This window comes from Peromyscus leucopus, chromosome 3, assembly GCF_004664715.2.
Source record: "Peromyscus leucopus breed LL Stock chromosome 3, UCI_PerLeu_2.1, whole genome shotgun sequence".
In the NCBI taxonomy this organism is placed as follows: domain Eukaryota; kingdom Metazoa; phylum Chordata; class Mammalia; order Rodentia; family Cricetidae; genus Peromyscus; species Peromyscus leucopus.
In genome coordinates, this window is record NC_051065.1 from 40,651,001 (window position 1) to 40,662,570 (window position 11,570).

Here is an 11,570-nt window from a genome sequence, read left to right on the forward strand (position 1 = left end):
CACCTCCACTATGACCACCACCACCACCACCACCACCACCACCAGATTGGCCTGTTAACAAGCTTGTAGTACATTTTCTCAACTGATAATTGTTATGGGAGGGCACTACTCAATGGGAATCTTGCCACATCTGAGTGTTTGGACCAGGGTGCCATAAGAAAGGAGGATAAAGAAAGCACGAGGACCAACCCAGTAAGAAGTAGTTATCCATGGACTCTGCCTCAGTTCCTGTGTCCAGGTTCCTGCCTGAGCCAGTCCTGACTTCTCTGGATGGTGGAATATAAGAAATAAAATGAAATAAACCCATTCTTTTGATGTGGCTTTTGGTCATGGTGTGTTTTTTTTTCATAGCAATAAAAAAGCAACTGAGATATCCGTCTACCCTGATATCCATACTATGTAGAATGAGAGAATGGCATGATTATCTAAATTGTAATTTAGTCTCTGAAAACCACTAATGTATTAATTTTTTAAAAATCAGTCATTGTTTCAGGTTTCACATGGAATTATTTTATTCATTTAAAATTGGTTTTACTGCAGAGTAATAGATATATGTACAATTTAATTCTCACAGAGATGGATCTCAGTTTTTCCTATAACAACTTTTAGAAGATGGTAACTGTACTTCACTGTGTATTTTTGGTACCTTTCAAAAATATGAGTGTCTGATAACAGTAACTTCCTCTGGTCCACATTGGTCCTACACAGGTGCCACATACCATGAACTCCATGTAGATTAACAAGAGACAATCCTAAAGGCTCCTCTCTCAGGTCAAGAACCAGCTCCCATCCAAAAATAACACTCAGAAGGAAGCCAAACTCCACATCTGGGTCAAGTGTTTCATGTATCTCTCCTTTGGCCCCAACTTCCAGAAGGGTCTCAGGGATTGGGTCATCCTAAGAACAATCATGAACCTGTTGCAGTTCTTTCTGTCCCCAAGACCAACCACTCTATGCAGAACTGCTAACTGCTAGAAAACTTCTCCAGTTTCACCAAGGCCATGATCAGTTATGGCATGAACTCCATGGACCACTTTAAGTGCAATGACCTGTTCAAGAACAGGAATATGACACAGATGCAAGTATATATACTTACACTTGTGAGAAAGGCCAAGACTAAGGCCTGCAGAGTTCTGTGGATATTAGGATCAAATACTCAGAGAAACAACAGAGGAACTTTGATGATACTACTGTGAAGGCCAGCCACTTCATCTTTGGGCTACAGACCAACAAGTATGCAAGCAAGTCTATAATGATATACAGTACAAGGTGATATCTCTGTGATGTGCTTCTACCATGCATGGACCATCAGCCTCCAGGTGGGCACAAATACATATGTCAGTCAGGTGTGCATGATAACTCCAGGGAACCAGAAACACATTTACAACACCAACATGGGCAATGACAGGTATGATAACTCTTTCATGTCCCTGAAGATGTATTACACTCAGGGAACTGACCAGAGCTGCCATGTCTTTAGTCTGGGGTAGCAATATGACTCCACATATTCCCGTAGGACTTACCAGCTGACTGGGCTCCAATCAGAGATGACAGCCAGGGTGAGGATCCTGATGACCTACTGCCCAGAGGGGATCAGAAACTGAGCACAAAAGTGTGTTAGCTCCCCATATCAGCACCCTGTGTGGGGTTTTGTGTTTTTATTGTGGATTTTTTTGTTGATTTTCTGTTTTCTTTTCTTCCTTTTATTAATTAATTTATTTATTGGTTGTTTCTGTTGTTGATTTGTTTGGAGACAGGGTCTCACTCTGTAGCCCTGGCTGTGTGGGAAATCACTCTGTAGATGAAGCTGGCCTCAAACTCACAGAGTACATTTCCCTTCCTCTGCTTGTACACAGCTGGGACTAAAGATGCATACACCACACACTTTTGGTGTTTTGTTTTGTTTTGTTTTTCCCTTTCTTTTTTTTTTTATTCTGGTTTGTTTTGAAACTGGGCCTTACTGTGTAGCAATGTCTGTCCTGTAGCTGATCATAATTTTCCTGCCTCAGGTTCCTGAGAGCTGACAACAGGCATGAGTTACCCATCTTCTCTTCTCCCCCAACATGTTTTGCTTCCTTCTCAGTGTTGACACAACATGCAGGAAACAATAGGGTGGGACAACCAGGCTGTGAATTTCCCTGCAGGCTAAGGGTCAAGCTTTGCATGTGTCAAGTGGAGGCTGGTATCACAAAGTTTCTGATTTCTTCATCTCTTTCACATCAGTCTCTTGTTTATAAACTCGTGTAAATTGCAGACAGTTTCAATGAAAGAAAACAAGAGCTTTTGTATTTTGTTGTTTGCTCAGGGAAAAGAATGGGTACATCCAAGGGTTTCAAGTACTACTGCAGACTTTCTGAGGGACTCTGTCTTCCTAATGCCCTCAGACCTCACCCTCCCACTTCCCAGTGGGTTAACTGAGGTCTGAATAGGGGTTTGGAACTGAGTGAGAAGTCCCTGTGTCACACCTGCAGCCCTCTCTGGTTCCTCTGGGTTTTGTATCTCCTAGCTCTTTCTGTATAAGCCTGATTAACTCTGCTGGATCTGCCCCAGCCCTGAAGTTTTGCACATGACTCACAGGGGCTTCTATACTGTGAGATAATGTGAAATACCCTGTTTGGACCAAAAAGAATAAAAATCTCTGTTTTTAAATGGGGAAAAAAGAAATCAAAGAAAGGAATGAGGTGGCTGTAATTTTATGCACTGATGAAGCATCCTCTTATGTTTTCTGTTGATCTGCAAGTCTGTTTTGTACCATTTCTATTTTAGTTTTATTATTATAGCTGTGTAATACAACTTGAAAATAGGTAATTGCTCCAGATTTGTTCTTTGTATTTCTGGGATCTTTGTGCTTCCATTGAAACTTTAGGACATTTGTTCTCTTTCTGTGAATAATTTCATTAGAATTTTGATGAGCATTGCATTGAATTCCCAAAGTATTGTAACACATTGCTCATTTTCATAATATTAAATCAAATAATCTATGTCCTGGAATATCTTTATATCTTCCAGTATCTTGATCAATATTTTTCTTCATTATAGAAAATTTTTACCTCCTTATTTAGGTTTATGTCTAGTTATATTTATTTGTCCTAAGGCTATTGTAAATGGAAGCAGTTCCATGAAGTCTTCTTCAGCATTTTGTTGTTATTGGTATGTGTGAAGACTGTAAGTGTTACAACCCTGAGGGAAAAGGTATCCTGGAATCTTAGAGTCAGGAGCCAAGGAATATCACAGAATCACACCACACAATAAAACTCACACAAGAGATTTATTGGGGTGGAAATACTAAGGAGTATGGCTGACTCTGCTCAGGTGAGAAGCAGCAGAGAACTGAGAAGATAGGTTTTTATAGTGCTTCTTAGTGGACAGAGCTTTACAGGATGAAGATTGGTGGGATGTCAAATCCAGAGCTTGGGCTTATTACTGTATAGGGTGGGTGCTAAGTTTGGCCATTAGGGCACTTAGAGTGTTTGATGAGTGGAACCCTGGTGGCTGAGGGGTCCTGAGGGGAAGTGCTGGAACACTCTTGTAGAGACAACTTTTTAATGTAAGTTAATTTTGTATCCTGTTGCTTTGCTCAATGTGTTGATCATTTCTAGAAGATTTCCAGTGGAATTTGGAGATCTCTCATTTATAATGTATCATTTATAAATAGGGATGAATCAAATTCTTTTCCAGTTTGTTGTCATCTCATTTTCTTCACTTAACTTATTTCTTTGGTTAGTCGTTTAACCATTGAATTTGAAAGGAGTGGGGATAGTGGACATCTCTGTCTAATTCCTGATTTTAATAGGGTTGCTTAGAATTTTTCTCCATGTAGGGTATGTTGACTGTGTATTTATAATATATAGCCTCTATTATGGTGAGTTTGGACATTGTCAAAGGCCTTTTGTACACTTATTGAAACAATCATTTGATTTGTCTCTTCATTAGCATTTGTATGATTCATTTCATTTGTAACTTTACATAATAATGGCCCCACATCTTTTAATAAATCCAACTTGAATTTTATGGTTGACATGTTTTTTTTGAAATGTTTCTCTCTTAGTTAAATTTTTATTGTTGTGAAGTGACACTGTGGCCACCATAACTCTTACAAAGAAAAACATTTAGTTGGGGCTGGCTTATAGTTTTAGAGGTTTAGTCCATTATCATCATGGCACAATATAATGGTGACATACCAGAAGATATAGTGACGGAGAAGGAGCTGAGTGTTCTATATCAGGATCCAGAAGCAGCAGGCAGAAACTGCTACACTAGGTTTAGCTTGAGAATATGATATCTCAAAGCCCACCTTCACAGTGACACACTTCCTCCAACAAAGCCACACCTACTACAACAGGGCTACACCTCCTAATAGTGCCACTCACTATGGGCAAAGCACTCAAACACATGAGTGTGGGGGAGCCAGTTCTACTCAAACTACAATGGTCTCTTACCAGAGAAGGCCTTTATTTTATCTTCAAACTTTAAAAATATATATTTGAAATTATAATATAGATTTAGGGTGTCTGCTCATACAGACAAAAAGGGTTAGAGATACAGAATAAAGACAGATTCATATGGAAAAAAACCTCTAAATGTGTTACAGTGTGTTTAAAAATATACATAGGTGCCGGGTGGTAGTGGCGCATGCCCTTAATCCCAGCACTTGGGAGGCAGAGCCAGGCAGATCTCTGTGAGTTCATAGCCAGCCTGGGCTACAAAGTGAGTTCCAGGAAAGGCACAAACCTACACAGAGAAACCCTGTCTTATATATATATATATTTTTTTTTCTAGAAGATTTCCAGGAAAAAAAAATATATATATATACACACACACACACACACACACACACATACACACACACACAAGCTTGGGAGAGAAAAGAGAAGGTATAGACAGTCATAAAAAATAAATATATAATTTTAAAATAGAAAGTCCTTAAAAAGGGAGTAAAGTAATAAAAAAGCCACGTAAAGATGGAAAATATGCAGAGTCTGGATACTGTATGTTACTGAGTTGTCTTTGAATTGTTTGAATGTGGAGGAAGAAACAACAGCTGCTAAGAGACATTTGATTATAAATGTTGCTGGATTAATCCAACCTACATATTTAAAAATATCTTGACTTCAAAATTTAAGTCAAAAGATATATTACTTCGGAAAAGAGGTTCTGTTTTTGTTTTTGCACAGAAAATGAAAGGCTATGGATTCATTCTGGGTTATGGAAAATCTGGTTTGATCGAGGAAGACCCCCTGAAATCCTGACTTCAGACATCAAAAAATAAACCTAAAGTAACTACAAGATACATAATGTATATTTTATCTACTCAAACATAAAACAAAAAATTATCTTTGGCTGGTTTGTATACAACACACAGTTTATATTTCTATTAATACAGCTATATATATATATACACACACATTTTAAAATAAATATATATTATATATATATATTTTAGAACAAGGGGACCAGATACCAATAAAAATGGCCCAGTTGATGCAGCATCCAAAAGAGCTTCAAGGCCACTAAGATGATCCAGCCTCACAAAATACTATAGTCAATTCTTAAAAAATTATCCTAAATTTTCTCAGGGTCCCATAGGATTCCCAGTGCCTTCAGTCAACAGGAAGTAGTCTAGAGAACTATGCCCACATTCCCAAAAAATAGATTATAGATATTTGTTTTTATTTAGGGAGTTGGTTATAAATTGTTATTGGTCATAGTCAATCTCTTTCAAAAGAAGAAAGAGGGATATGATATAGAAATGTGGGGAAAAGGGCAGATTATTGAATCTACTTTAATTAAAAAATAACTTAACCTTAATATTTTACATTGGTATGGATTTTAGTTTACTGATACAAATTTAAAGTCAATTTTGTTATATTGTATGTATATTTTTACTCTTGTTTAAAGTATTGTGTGTATGCATCTCATTTAAAATGTAATGTATAATTAAAAAAATACAGATTAATAGTCATCTATAATAGTCAAACTTACAGTCATGTTAGTTAGGTTTTCTAGGTATACAAGGATATATTTCAATTAGATAGATAATTTTCAAATACTTCAAAGACATATAGAATATGGCACTTAAAATTTTTTAATAATTTAGTCTTTTCTCAACAGTGAGACACACCTGCTCCTGGCAACACCAATTACTTCAAAGAGGATGATGAGCATCAAAGAAACTCTATGTGGAGTTTGTTTTCATTGACAAAACTGGCCTATCAGGCAAGATACTGCCCTTGCCTTGACTGCTGACAGTAAGTATGCTGTCCAGTCTGGACAAGCAGGACACAAAGAAAAGTGATTGCCAAGCTTTGCCAAGATAGTACTACAATTTGTCCTGCTTCTGATACAAGTCTGTCAGATATACTAGACTTATAGGCCAAAGATGGATGACCCAACATTACAGAGAAACATTTGGGACTGTCCAGGCAGCCTGATGTCCCTGTCATTAGGTAACACTACATCCTTCTGTAGTCTGATGGAGTTGAAGACTAGATAGTTATAATTATAGTTTTCCTTAGCTATGATAAAGATATAAAACTTTAGACTCATCAAGATAAGATAGATACTTGAGTGTTTTCTCTGATTTTGTCAAACACAAATATACTAGATATTGTAACTGTAATTCTTGCTTGATAACTATTTTGTTATATGTAATTTTACTGTGTTAAAGTTAAAAGCTTCCTTTATGATTAGACAGAAAGGGGGAAATGCTGTGGGTTGGTCCTTCTGTAACTGTGTTGCTCTCATTGGTTGATAATAAAGCTGTTTGGCCAGTGGTGAGACAGGATAAGGTTAGGTAGTACAATTAAACTTAGGACTAAGATGAAGAAGAAAGAGTTGGGACAAACACCAGCCAGCAGCCCAAGAAAGAAGATGCAAAAGGACAAGTAAGCCAAATGGTGATTCATAGATTAATAGAAATGAGTTAATTTAAATGTAAGAGCTAGTTAGTAGTAAGCCTAAGCCATCAGCCAAATATTTGTAATTAATATAAACCTCTAAGTGATTATTTGGAAGTGGCTTTGGAACAGGACAGCACAGAGAAACTCCATTTACTAGGAGAACAGGTCATATCCCTCACTGGCTGAAGCAATCAGAAGAAAGGATCCTACACATCATCTGGGATACACAATAGAGCTGACCCTGTTTGTGGGGGCGTGAGTGAACTAGCCCTGAGGGAATGAGAATGGGAGAGCAGGTCATGTTCTTCTCATATGCAGTTTGGTGACATGGGTGAGGGAAGGATTACCCCCTCCCCTTGACTCTAGCCACCTGAAGCAGGTGAGGGACCTGACCCAACCCCTCATCAGCTGCAGCACTTGGAGACCAGGTCCTGTACCTTGCCTGGGCAGCACAATATAACCAACCCTGTTGGCAGAGGTGTGGGTGAGTCACCCCGAAGTTGTGACCAGGGGAGAGCTGTCCTCATTACTTGTCTTCTGGTAGCATGGGCAGGGGAGAGATCCATCAGTGCCTGAGTCAGATGGAAGAACTGTTCTTGCTCCATACCAGGTGCAACACTAGGGAGAGCTGGCTCTGCACCTCACCTGGGCAGCATAGTAGAGCTGGTCCTGAAGGTGTGTAGATGTGGAGGAACCTACCTGGAGGATGTGAAAGCCAGAAAACTGTCCAAGCCCCTTGATCATCCCTGCAACTAGCCAGGGCAATGCTGGAGAGCCTACCCTAGTAGCGAAAGCAGGTGAGAGCTGGCAAGCTGACCAACTCTGCAACTACCCAGGCCCAGAACCAGAGTTATGTGTTGGCCCACCCCAACATCCACCCCATCTGTGATCTGCTGGAGCATGGCAGGGGTGTTAGTCCTGTGGGCCCAGGGCTGAAGGATCTCCACTTCCATGGCGAGATTTTCACCTTCTTTCTTCATTTTTCCTCCCTCTTTCCTCTTAAATTTCATTTTGTTTTATTTTGGATTGGGAAGGGAGATGGGTGGGATCTGAAGGCATGATGTAAAAGACACAAAGAATAAATAAAAATTAATTAATTATAAAAAGAAACAGTCTGCCAACATCTTACTAAATCTAAAGACACTTGAAGCAATCCCATTGAAGTCAGACCCTAGTCAACGTTCATTTTACCCACTCATTTATAATATTGTGGTCTGAGGAATAGTTGGAGTAATAAGACAGAGATGAAAATTAAAGTACTAAAATATGGAAATACAATATCAATCTATTCCTATTTGCATATGATATGATACAATACATTAGAGATCCAAAAATTTCTACCAGAAAACTTCTTAAAATGATCTTTTAAAAAAATTCAGCCAAGTGGCAGGATAAAGAATTAACTTCTACAAATCAATTTTATTTCTCTACACAAACAAATATCACACAATGGACACATTCCTATATATCGTAGCATCAGAGAAAATACAATATCTAAGAATAAACCCAATCAAGGAAGTGAAGGACCTCTACAATGAAAATGTCAGAGTACCAAAGAAGGAGTTAAAAACATGAGAAAATGAAAAAAAAAATTAGATGCTCATGAATTGGTAGATTTAATAATTTGAAAATGACAATTTTACAACTCTCATTTGCTAAGGTAGTGAAATCCCAATCATAATCCCCATATCATTATCTGAAAAATAGAAAATGATACTAAAATTCATATATAAACACAAAAGATCCCAGATAGACAAAAAATCCTGAACAGAAAAAACAGTTCTGGAGAGAGCGCTCCGCGCTCCATAACCTACTATGATAATAGTAGTAAACAAAGTATGGTTCTAGCATTAATCCAATTACAAAAAATACTGGAACTAAACAGAATGTCAGTTGTGAGGCTATGTAGCTTCTGCCATTTGATATCTGAAAAAGACTTTAAAAACATAAGCTGAGGAAAAGAAAACATCTTCAATAAATGGTCCTGGAAAAACTGGACATCCACATGCAGAAGACTGCAATCAGACCTGTATCCATCACCTTGAATAAACATTAACTCCAAGTGTATCAAATATCTACCAGTAAAGCACAAAACACTGAAACTGGTAGAAGAAAACACACACAGTACCCTACAAAATATAGTAGATAAAGGAAAGGACTTTCATGACAGGACTTCATTTATCCAAGAAATAAGACCAACAATTGACAGGTGGAACATTGTAACAAAAAACTTCTACACAAGTCAAGAGGAAGATCATAGAATGGGAGGGAACAATTGTTATCTATATTTCTGATAGAGGATTTATATAAAGATTATAAAAAAATCAAAACATAAAATCACTGATGTACACAGTACATGAACAGAGTGTTCTAATGTATGAGATGGAATCCATGCTTGGGTGGCCAAGAAAAAGACTGGGTAGGATGTACACCTTGGGGGCAAACCAATATTATTGTTCTTCTAAAGAAACACAGCAATAAAGTAACTCCTAATGGCATTCTGTCACACCTACATTTCAGTGTCTAGCTTAGCCACCATCAGAGAACATAGATAAGAAATAACTTTACAAAATGTTCACAGAATCTAGCAATTAGGAAATGCAAATCAAACCAACTTTAAGAGTTCATTACCAAAGTCAGAATGCAAAGATCAATGAAACAATGAACAATAAATGCTTGAGGGGTTAAGAGAATATCCAAATAGTAAAATAAATAAATAAAATGTGCTACAGGAATTACCAAGGGATGAGGGATAGATATAATCCCCTGACAGTGGGATCAGGATCTGTCCCTGGTGCAGGAGTAGGCTTTTTGTAGCCCACTGCCTATGGTGGGACACCTTACACAGCCTTAGTGCAGGGGGAGGGGTTTGGACCTGCCTCAACTGAGTGTATCAGGCTCTGCTGACTCCCCATGGGAGACCTTGCATTGGAGGAGGTGGACATGGGGGGTGGGTTGAGGGGGAAGGCTGTGGGGTGGAAGGAGGGAGGAGGGGGTCTGTGGTTGGTATGTAAAATGAATAGAAAATTTCTTAATAATTAAAAAAAACAGAAAAAAGTCAAACAAAAAAAGGAGGAAGTTAAAATAACAGTAAAGATATCTGAAATATAAGGAGCTATATTATTATCTGCCTAAACATACTATAATATAAACATGATATAATTATATTATAATATCTCCAAATATAAAATAAATAATATAAACTGGTCTGACAAAGAAGCACAGACTTTTAAAAGTTGCCTAAATCATCAAAATTCACAATAATTTATAATTTCACCTCTCTCTCTCTCTCTCTCTCTCTCTTCCCCTGTCTCCCCATCTCTCTCTTCCCCTGTCTCCCCATCCATCTCTCTCTCTCTCTCTCTCTCTCTCTCTCTCTCTCTCTCTCTCTCTCTCTCTCTCTCTCTCTTTGGGGTTTTTCGAGACAAGATTTCTCTGTGTAGTTTTGGTGCCTGTCCTGAATCAGGCTCTGTAGACCAGGCTGGCCTCGAACTCAGAGAGATCCGCCTGCCTCTGCCTCCTGAGTGCTGGGAATAAAAGGGTGCGCCACTGCCGCCTCGCAGTTTCACATCTCTTAAATGTAAGATCCTATGACTATCCAAAAAAAGTTACAAAGGACCACCTTATTCTCATATTTATTCCACATTTTTTATTCTAAAAAAGTAAAAAATAAAGACCATAGTAAAATAAAAGGAAATTCAGCAGAGGAATCAAAATATACTGAAATTCCCAGGACCAGTACCTGAAACTTGGAATTTAACTTTGTGGGCTCTAAAGACCTTGGGTAACAAGTTCCTTTATGAATATTTAGTCTTTTGTTATATCTTGACTTAAGTATGAAGATAGGGTTAGACAGCATGAATGTTAATATGTTAGTTGCTGATGCATGAAACGATAGAGAAATAAGAGAAAGAAAACTACAAACATCTAATTAATGTTTGCAGAAGCAGTATCTTAATAGGAAAAGCATTCATGTCAATTAAATCCTCTTTTCTGTAAGTGGTCACATATCCTTAGCTGTTATTTATAGGTTCCTTTCTCTAGGACTTTTCTTTATCACTTCATCCTCAGCAAGCACTTCAGCAAGTGCAGATTCTTTACTAGGTGGCATGGACCATATAATCCTTATTACAGAGCTGGGTCATTTATTACTTTTTCCTAGATTGTGTCCTTCTACTTTGCCATTAATATTAATTACAGAACATAGTAACACTAGGAGATACTCTAAGGAATTATCATCATTATAGACATACTTTCCCTTCTTTTTTTGAAGAAGTATAAATTTCCATAGTAGTTTGAATTAATCAGACCTCCTAATATAGTTATTCACTTCCCAACCAGGTCGCTCCAGGGCATCAGGAGCCCAAAATGGCCATAAGAAACTATTAATTTCCAAAGCAATGCAATGAATGGTGGTATTGTTTCTGAAACTCTCTTGTCTTTGAAGAGACTGAACTTTTGCCACACCTTGACATTGAGTTAATAATGTGCCTTGATATCATTTGAGATTAGTGTATTATACATTCCACATAATTAATCTTTTGTAATTTATGCTAAACTAAATTAATAAATGGCATTAATGATAAGTTATGCATACTTCAATTTCAAAAAAAATTGGTATTGTTTGTATTATGATAATCACTTTCTGAAAGCAAACAAAAGATTTAAACC

At 37.7% G+C, this 11,570-nt stretch overlaps 1 pseudogene; it reads left to right on the top strand.

Moving 5' to 3' along the window:
• The first annotated feature begins 756 nt into the window (after positions 1-756).
• On the top strand, positions 757-1,694 carry LOC114681826 (annotated as a pseudogene).
• Positions 1,695-11,570: the final 9,876 nt, after the last annotated feature.